This window comes from Emydura macquarii, unplaced genomic scaffold, assembly GCF_026122565.2.
Source record: "Emydura macquarii macquarii isolate MOO-44397 ecotype Brisbane River unplaced genomic scaffold, CSIRO-AGI_Emac_v2 contig_3345, whole genome shotgun sequence".
Classification (NCBI taxonomy): Eukaryota; Metazoa; Chordata; order Testudines; family Chelidae; genus Emydura; species Emydura macquarii.
The window spans coordinates 6,806,858-6,816,426 of NW_027133482.1; the positions used below are offsets into that span (position 1 = coordinate 6,806,858).

At 50.9% G+C, this 9,569-nt stretch overlaps 1 long non-coding RNA gene across 1 annotated transcript; it reads left to right on the forward strand.

Moving 5' to 3' along the window:
• Window positions 1-4,195: 4,195 nt before the first annotated feature.
• LOC137143664 (uncharacterized) lies at window positions 4,196-5,737 on the forward strand. Its single transcript, XR_010917227.1, has 2 exons — window positions 4,196-4,414; window positions 5,487-5,737. It is a non-coding gene; the product is annotated as an uncharacterized lncRNA (long non-coding RNA).
• Window positions 5,738-9,569: the final 3,832 nt, after the last annotated feature.

The window sequence follows — 9,569 nt, forward strand, 5'->3', positions numbered from 1 at the left end:
TAACCTGAACTAGTTAGAGAATGGGGAAGGAAAAGGAAGACAAGCCTCATTCCGAGAAAGAAGAAAAACACAAGCGAGTAGATTCATTTAGTTTCATTGTCTAGGGAAGTTTTGCTATTTATTGACATTCAGAGGCCATGATTCAATGGTGGCTTGGCTGTTCCTGGCACACAAACCAGTTCGGTCTATTTTTCCCCCAGCGTTAGCCCAGGAAAGGGATGATACCCCTTCCTTAGACGTGGGGGGGAGCCCCTTGTCCAGTTTTGAACCGGACATTTATCGTTTCGCCCCCCCATCTAGTACTGAGCCAAAACGGGACGCGGTTTCTTCCAGTATTGGATGGGGGCTGCCATTTTGAACATCGTGGGTGCAAGATCATGCTGGCATGGGCAGGGCAGGAGGGCGTGTTCTTCAAAATGGTGCCCCCCACATGGTGTGACCTCACACACCCCGTGCGTGCAAGGTCGCGCCGGTGGGGGCAGGCCCACACTGTTTCCGGAAGTACCAGAAGGGCCGGTGTTCTGGGAAGGTGCGCGTGGCTACGCCGCTTAGACCTGACCTCTTTGGGATAATGGGTTGACAACCTGAAAACAGGTGTATGTCCCCCGCCCCCAACATATCGCCAGACTGCTCATGACATCTGAGCACTGGCAGCCCGGCGCCTGGTTTTCGCTTTGCCACTGTGTTGCAATAGTGTGTGCTGTTTCCTGTCTGTTCTGCTAGCGGGGGTGGGGGTAGTACAGAATCCTAGAAGATGAGGTTGGAAGGGACCCCAGGAGGTCAGCTAGTCCCATCCCTGCTCCACTGTGTTCAGACCGGGCCAGCGAATTTACAAATCCACCTTTCAAGCACAGTGCAGTTTGCATCATTCCAAAGCCCATTTCTCAATGCTTCGAGGGACGCACAGTCCTCTGTCCCCCCTATGTCCTGGTTCCAGTTGTCTGGCTGATCTGAAATCCAGAACCTAGAAATGAAAGGAAATTTCCTGCTTATTGAAAGGGCTGGATTGCATTTACAAGGGTTGGTTTTTTTTACTAGCGGGGACGCACACTTCAGAGCTTCTGCTCATTGCACACACCAGGGCCGCTTGCACCCTCCATTCCTCCCACCAGCTCCCTGTCTGCCACCCTCTCATCACAATCTTCTTCAGTAACTAACTTCCCCATGGGCCAAGGTCTCTGTAGGGCCCCATTCTCCAGGTTCCCCATATGCTCTCCCCTCCTATCAGAGGCTCTGTGTGGCCCCCCTTCTCCATAGCAGGATCCTCCATTCTTCCTTGCCCATGCAAGATGCACCGTGTGCACCCCCATTCCTCTCTTTCCCCTCATGCTCTGTTTCCCCCGTACAACGGCCCCCCAATCTCTCCCCTGCCAGGGGTTCTGTGTGCCCCCATTCCTCCTTGCCCCCATACTAGCAGACTTGGTCCCGGCTGAGTGTAGAGCCTTTGCATGCTGGGCCCCTTGGCATGGTAATGGGAGCAATAGAAGTAGCTGGAAAGGGTTAAAATGCACCTTCTCCTAATGAACAATAGCCACAAATCATTTGGAAGCAATAAAAGCAACTCACCAAAAACAAAACAACGTCGCTCATTGGAGAAAAAACAAACCATTCATAAACAATTGGGAACGAAACACGGTAAGTTAATTTCTTTTGAAAATGTTCATGACATATTCCCTTTCCTTTTCCTATCTGGCTCTGCTGAAAACAGACATCCTCAGTGGGTATCTACGTGGATCTCCCACGGGCCGGAGCATTCGTAGATGTTTCCTAGAGAATTAACACTTGGCAAGAGCAGAGTCCTGCACTTAGGACGGAAGAATCCCATGCACAGCTACAAACTGGGGACCGACGGGCTAGGCAGCAGTTCTGCAGAAAAGGACCTGGGGGTAACAGTGGATAAGAAGCTGGATATTAGTCAGCAGTGTGCCCTGGTTGCCAAGAAGGCTAATAGCATATTGGGCTGCATTAGGAGGAGCATTGCCAGCAGATGGAGGGAAGTGATTATTCCCCTCTATTCGGCATTGGTGAGGCTGCATTTGGAGTATTGTGTCCTGTTTTGGGCCCCCCACTAGAGGAAGGATGTGGACAAGTTGGAGAGAGAGTCCAGCGGAGGGCAGCAAAAATGATGAGGGGGCTGGAGCACAAGACGTATGAGGAGAGGCTGAGGGAACCAGGCATGTTTAGTCTGCAGAAGAGAAGAGTGAGGGGGGATTTGATAGCAGCCTTTAACTACCTGAAAGGGGGTTCTAGGGAGGATGGAGCTAGGCTGTTCTCAGTGGTGGCAGATGACAGAACAAGGAGCAATGGTCTCAAGTTGTAGGGGGGAGGTCTAGGTTGGACATTAGGAGAAAGTTTGTCACTAGGAGAGTGGTGAAGCACTGGAATGGGTTACCTAGGGAGGTGGTGGAATCTCCATCTTTAGAGGTTTTTAAGCTGAGGCTAGACAAAGGCCTGGCTGGAATGGTTTAGCTGAGGTTAGTCCTGCTTTGAGCAGGGGGTTGGACTAGATACCTCCTGAGGTCCTTTCCAACCCTAATATTCTATGATTGTATAACGATTAATTTCCAACTTTACCCTCCTGTGTATTCTGCACCATCCACCCAGCGCCAGTCACCTTCTCTGCCTTGGTCAGTGAGTCCGATCCAGTGAGTTTTCCCCAAGGTTGCATTGACAAGATAGTCCTGCAAAACACAACCGACATCGTTTACATTTCACCCCCAGCACCCTGTGTGATATGATAGTGGGTGCTGGAGATGAATAGGTGTTACATGGAAAGTCGTCTGCTTTGTTTGGCTGGCAATTTAAGGGCATAGTTCCCATCTGACACGGGTGTAAAACAGGAGTAACTCCACTGATGTCGGTACACCAGACAGGTGCTTACACTCCAGTTTGAGCCTTGGTTCTAGGAGCTCTCTGGGGCTCTCTGTGAAGAAGAAGCAGGGCTGAAGGGAGAAGTACGTGGCAGGTTGCCCATTTCTAGTACAGAAGGGTGCTACAGCAGTATAACAAAGTGAGAGACAGCAGTGCCCCTCTGCCATGTGCATTGGCCAAACCGGGCTGTCACTACGCAAAAGAATAAACGGTCACAAATCAGACAAACAACGGTAACATCCATAAACCACTTGGAGACACTTCAGTCTCCCAGGACACTCTGTAGCTGCCTTGAAAGTTGCCATACTTCTACAAAAACACTTCAAACCAGACTCCAGCGAGAAACTGCAGAGCTGGAACTGATCTGCAAACTTGACAGACTCAGACTGGGTCTGAACAGGGACTTGGAATGGTTCTCTCATGACCAGAAGTAATTGTCACTGCTCACACATTCTCATCCTCTAATCAAGGCCTCATCTACCCTAACTGAATGGACTTTGCTAACACCTCCCCTCCCCATTGTTATGTTTCTCACCCTTGGATATATACAGACACCTCCTAGTTGTGATTTCCATTTCATGCATCTGACGAAGTGGGTTGCAGCCCACGAAAGCTTATGCCTGCAGACATTTGTTAGTCTTTAAGGTGCTCCAGGACTCTCGTTGTTAATGTGAGAGACAGCTTCCCTCTGAGGGACAGGTGGGGACTGGAAAGCCGGGGAAGAGGTGAACTCTGGCTTCATCCCCTAGTGGCCTGTGGCATGGTGAGGCGATATCACAGGTTAGTGGGAGGTTATTCAATCATCCTTCAGGCCCTTCTGAAGTTACTGCGCTCACCTGCTCTCCCTGCGTGAGGATGGAGGTCAGGTGCGAGTTCTGAGACACACAGAACCATTCGGCCTTCTCCCAGGACTTTGTCCCTCGTGAGAAGTAATAGAGGTTCCCACCATAAAATCTCCAGCCTTTGGAGAGCTTTGTCTGGAAGTCACCTAGGATTAAAGGCTGAGGTCAGAAGCACAGTACGAAAGTGCTTTGCTTTCCTGGGATGTACGTGGAGAGGCCAGGATTTCTGGAGCTGCTTTTCCCCCACCCCTCTGCCTTTTGACAGCTACAAATTCAGGGAACTTCTAAGCCATGATTCCTTGAACACAGAGCATACCCTGACAGCGGCTCCTTCCCATTTCCTGCAAAGGTCTCTTAACCAGAAAGCCTCCACTGATTGCACCTGTGGATCCCTGGTGCGGGGTGCGGTGTCTGTAAGGGTGCGTCCCCACAGCAAGAAAGCCCCTCTGCCATAACGAGCCTCAGAGTCCGGGTCAGCTGACTCAGGCTCACAGGGCTTGGGCTGTGGGGCTAAAAGTGGCAGTGCAGACATTTGGGCTCCAAGACGCTCCCCACTCACTGGGATTCAGAGCCTGGCTCCAGCCCAAGCCTGACCGTCTACACTGTGAATTTTAGCCCTGCAGTGCAGGCCCCACAAGCTCTTTTGCCAGCTACCCCACTGCAGTGGCATAGGGAGCACATCAGAAGAATACAGTCAGCAGGTGAGAGTTTTTTTAGGGGCCAGACTGTGTCCCTCCCCAGCCTGCATGTGGCTGGGCCTTCCCGGCACAGATCTCCCCCTCTGCGGGTGGAACAGCGACTTCCACGGCACCGGTCCCCACTCCCCGGCCCGGACCGGGGGCACTCTCTCCGCACAGTCCAGGGGCTGTGCAGGAGAAGGGGGTGCAGGCAGGCTGAACTGGGGTGTGCAATGTCTTCCCCCCTCTCCAGCCTTGTGGAAATCACCTGGGGAAGGTAACACGGCCTTCAAGCTGCGTTATTGCTTCTGCAGAGCTGATGTGGTGACCGCTGTAGGGGAGTGAACCAGGGGTGCATTAATCGTGACAGCTTGAGTTGAAGACCCATATTCCCTCGCTGCAGCTGAAACCAGCCCTGTGTAGGCTGGGCATGGAGGGGGAGCATGTAACGAACACTGACCAGTGGGTCAGGTCAGCTCCCCACAAGTCCAAAAGAGGAAGCGATGGGATAGCTGTGTTCCTGCACACCCCCTGGCACAAGGTTTATTTCCGGTAGCTAGATTTTACTGCTGCGTTTGCTCCTCTGACTTACTGTACTGCTTCCGTATCGCATCCGCGGCGCAGGATGCGATGGCTTCTCCCAAAGCGCCCATTAACTGTTGAAGCTCGTCCAGTAACGGGAGGCCTAAAACCCATTAAAACAGTTAAAGGGACAGTGCCTTGCGGTGTAGGTCCAAGCTGTAGCAGCCGCCCACCCCGGGATCTCAGGTGATATTCTGAAGGTTTAGGACGTTTTGCTTCCCTGGTTGTAAGCTCCATGCATACTAGGTCTGAAGGGACCGGGCCTGTCATATCAGCTGACTCACAGACCAACAGATACCTTGGAGCGACCTGAAGTGTAGATGAATGCAGTAAAATACCCACCGTTGCTATATACTTGGGGTGCCATCTTCACGCCCCACTGGTACAAATGGGACAACTCCCGCAGTAAGATACCACTTGGTGTGAGTAAGGGGATCGGTAGGAGAAGCCAGCAGACCTGATTCTGATCCTTTCTAATCGAATAATAATAATTAGACTTGCCATTTTGTTCCAGGGCTGATGCATAGGAGACATTGTTGCGCTTCAAAGAGTCTTTGAGTCTCTGAATCCCTTCTGTGACTTGGTGTTTCTCCCTGAGCTCCTGGTGATCTACAAGAGATGACAGGAGAGAAATGGCTGCAGAGTCAACACTTTGCCCCCTTTCTTCAGAGGAGAAAGAAGAGACTGGATTGTGATACCCTCCCTCTCCCTGGCGGACACTAAGGGTTTATCTGCAGGAGGAAATTAAATGGGTTTAGAAACTGATTTGGTTAAAGGGATGTGTAGCGAAGCGGTGTGGCCTCCCTCTGAGGCTGACGCCGAGGGGCCGACTCCTGCCACCTGGGGGCAGGCCCAGGTATGGCACCACCCGCCCGTCAGAAGGGCAGGGGCGGGACAGGAAGGGGAAGTATAAAAGCCCGGCCTTGCAGCTCAGTCAGGGGAGAGTTGCTGGAGGAGAAGGACGTCTCTCCCCCGGGGCTGGGACTTGAGCCCGACCCCGATGAGACATCAGAGCTGCCTGCCGCCAACGACTTGGAGGAGCTGCTGGAGGCTGGCGACGCTGAGGGCCTGCTGGAGCCGCCCCTCGCGATTTACCCCCAGAGGGTGGACAAGGACCGGGGTTACTGGTATGTGGGCACAGGGGTGGAGGGAAGCAGCCCGGGGTAGCCGACCTCAGTCCAGCTGTCTTTGATTCCTAGCACACAACGGCGAGTTGCAGCTGGAGCCCCACTGATCCAATGGCAGGACGCCCCGCCATTGATAGGACCCTGGGCTGGGATGTGGTGGAGTTGGGAGGGCCCGAGTCTCCCTTCCCCCCCTTTGTGCCACAGAAACCTTGGGGTGACCACCCCCTTGGCCTGTGAAGACCTTCAGGCTATAGACTGCTTGTTTGCCCTGCCCTGCCCTGCCCGAGGGCCGAGGCCTACTGACTCTTTGCCTGCCCTACTCTAGGCCAGTTGCTGCCCTCCCCTCCTGGAGGGCTGGGTAGCAAAGCAAAGCGGTGCAGCTTCCCTTGGAGGCTGACACCAGGGTTGATCCCGATCTGTTCCAGGGTGCAACCTCTTTGTGGGGAGCCTCCTGCTTTGGTGTCCCACTGCCTCAGACTGATTCATTTAAAGTCAGTTTCAGGACTCAACCTGAAATAGGGGTGTTCACACAGGGACATTACACCCCTTTCACTAAATCATCTGAAGGAGATGCTGCAAGCTACCCCTCGGAATAGCCCAGGCCACAGAATTTCCCCTGGCTCTGCTGACCCTGCAGGATCACTCTCTGGTATTTTCCTGAATCTTCCTTCAAATACAGAGCGACACACGGAACGCGGCATAATTAATATTCCTAAATATTTCCATTCTAAAGGGTCTTTTCAGTTTGTTAGAACCTTTTTAGCTTTCACCCCTTGGGCTGAAATCTAAGGTTCTGTGCCTTATTTGGGGCCAAATTCCACTGCCAATTACCATGGTGTGTATCTGACTGGACACTACTGTAAGTGAATGAGGCAGGGCTGTGTAGTAAATGAGGTACGCATCCACTCAACGGCGAGTGAGGACAAAAGTACACATTGATCAGATTCTTCTTTCCCTGCACACTGAGACAAGGATCCGGCAGAACCAAGACTATGTGCTCCTGTAATTACAGACTATTTGTAATCAGTGTCAAAGGGGCAGACTTAAGGTTGTTTGGGGCAAATTTAATTTTGGAATTTCCTAACTTCTGAGGATTCCTTCTTGCAACCCACAAGTTCATTTCGTAACCTAGTTAAATATGAAAACCCCTACCATTAAACGAATGTTTTTTGTAGAAGGGAAAAAGAGCATGGAGCACTGGGCCTGGTGTAAGACCTGAGGCTTGAATCATAGTCAGCAAAGTCAGGCCATGCCATGAACCGAAGTCAGGGCCCGTATTAAAGCAGAAGCTTACAATTTCACTGTCCGATACATGGCCTCGGCAAGGGTACTGCTAGCATTGCTAAAACATAGGCATGCCAAAGAAGCAACAGATAGTGGGTAGGTGTGTGCACACATTCCAGAAGATTAGCCCGGGTTCACGCTGACCTAACACCAGATCAGAGGGTTTGACAGATGTGATGAATAGGGATGTCTTGCCCGACATATCTGGAGCAAGATACAAGGGCAGGTAACAAGCAGATGTCATGAAACACATAAGGTGGTAGATAAGTTGTTTGTCTCAGTCTATAAATATTGGGGTGCTTCACCTTAACCCTTTGTGTGGCTGAAGGGACAGCATAGATTCCCACCGCTGTCTCAACTGGTCCTTGCCACGGGGCATTCATCTGTTAGCATCCCCGTAGTTCCTATGGGACTTTAGGACTGTGCTTTCAGGGCAATAAACCTGGTCGAGTGCTTTTGTCACCGAACCGAGCCCCTGGTCTTTCTTTTCGAGTAACACTGAGGTCTGTTGACTTCAGTCTTTGCTAGCGCTGATACCACTGGAGCTCCAAGAACAGAAACACTGAGCAGCTGGAAACAGCTCAAGCAGTTACCGAGGCAACGGCGTTCCATCCTTCAACCCTTTACAATTGTTATTACTATCCTCCCCCGAGCCCCCATAAAACTCACACCAATAACAAGTTTATAGCTACAGCTGAACTTACACTTAACGGTCACTGTAGCAAGAGAAGTAGCGAGGGAAAGACTCAGCAGTATAAGGACAGCAGGGACGATGACTGCTCTCTTCTGAGATGTCTCAGGTAGTTTTCCTTGAAGAAGAAGAGGAAATGTTATAGCTGCATTGCAAGAGTTGAAGTGTGATTGATTGTAATGAAGCGAACATCAGATACTAATACAATAAAAAGAATACACAGGTGCATGCACACAGCACCCTTGTAAAAGTCCAGAGGGACGACTGTGATCAGCTAGTCTGACATCTTGCATAACACAGACCAAAGGACTGCCCTGATGTGACCCGTCCCGTGCCTAGGGCAGCCACCTGAAAATGCCAAGGTCAGGGCAGGCTGCAAACGGAGAGCAGATTCTCCCAGCACTGGTGGGTGACACTGAAGCCAGACTTCCCAACCAGCCACAAACTGCCCTTCTGATTCCCCCAAACAGGTTATCAAGAAACCAGTATAAAAATACACACAGCCCTGTCATGCGGGCTGGCTTGAGTGGGGGGGCATTTAGTATATTGGGTGATATCAGTATGGCAGAATCATAATAATCCATGTGGGATAGGCCATATCAGGTACTGTTAGGAAGGTTATGATATGCTAAGTAAGATAATAATACTTATGTTCATGTGTGATATGTGACATGGAAGTTATAGATGTATTTGAGATATCTGTGTTTCACATTGTTCTGCCTGGGCAACACCCCAGACAGGAAGGCTGCAGAGCAATGGCCAGCGTAATGGCCCATTAAGGCCTTCCCAGGTGCAAGGGGCCCAGAGAGAGAAGCCAGCATCACCACTGAGTCACCAGAACCTGCTTACCTGACTGGACCCCAGGCACACCTGAAGAGTCACCAGGATTGGCCCATGTGACTCTGGACTCCATTTTGGGTCTTGTGACTGTCCGCAGGCCACATGGCCGGAGGAGGGGGTTTATAAGATCAAACCACAGGATCCATCTTTGTCTTTGTTCCTGTCCAGTCTGCAGACCTACACCTATCTCTGGAACAATTCATCTTGCAACTGAACCGAAGGACCTAGACCCATCCAGGTACTGGATGTGAACCAGAGAGAACTACACAAGCCTGCAAATCCACATTTCTTCCAGAAACCTGATGTAAATGGACTTTTAATCATTTGTATATCTGTGATTTACTTTAACCTTTTAACATTTCTCTCATGGTTTATTTCTTCCTTCTTACAATAAACCTTTAGTTTAGATACTAAAGGATTGGCTGCCAGCGTGGTATTTTAGGTAAGATCCAAACTTATATTGCTCTGGTGCTGTGGCTGACCCTTTGGGGTCAGAGGGAACCTTTTAGCAAAGAGCAGAGAGTTCTAGTAACTGGTCTCTTTGCTGGACCTGGTGCTGATTTGGGAGCCTGGAGCTGAAATGCAGTAAAGGGGGCTGTGGGCAATTGTGGACTGGCTTCGTGATATCCAGTGTGGCGTAATCAGAAGCAGTTCA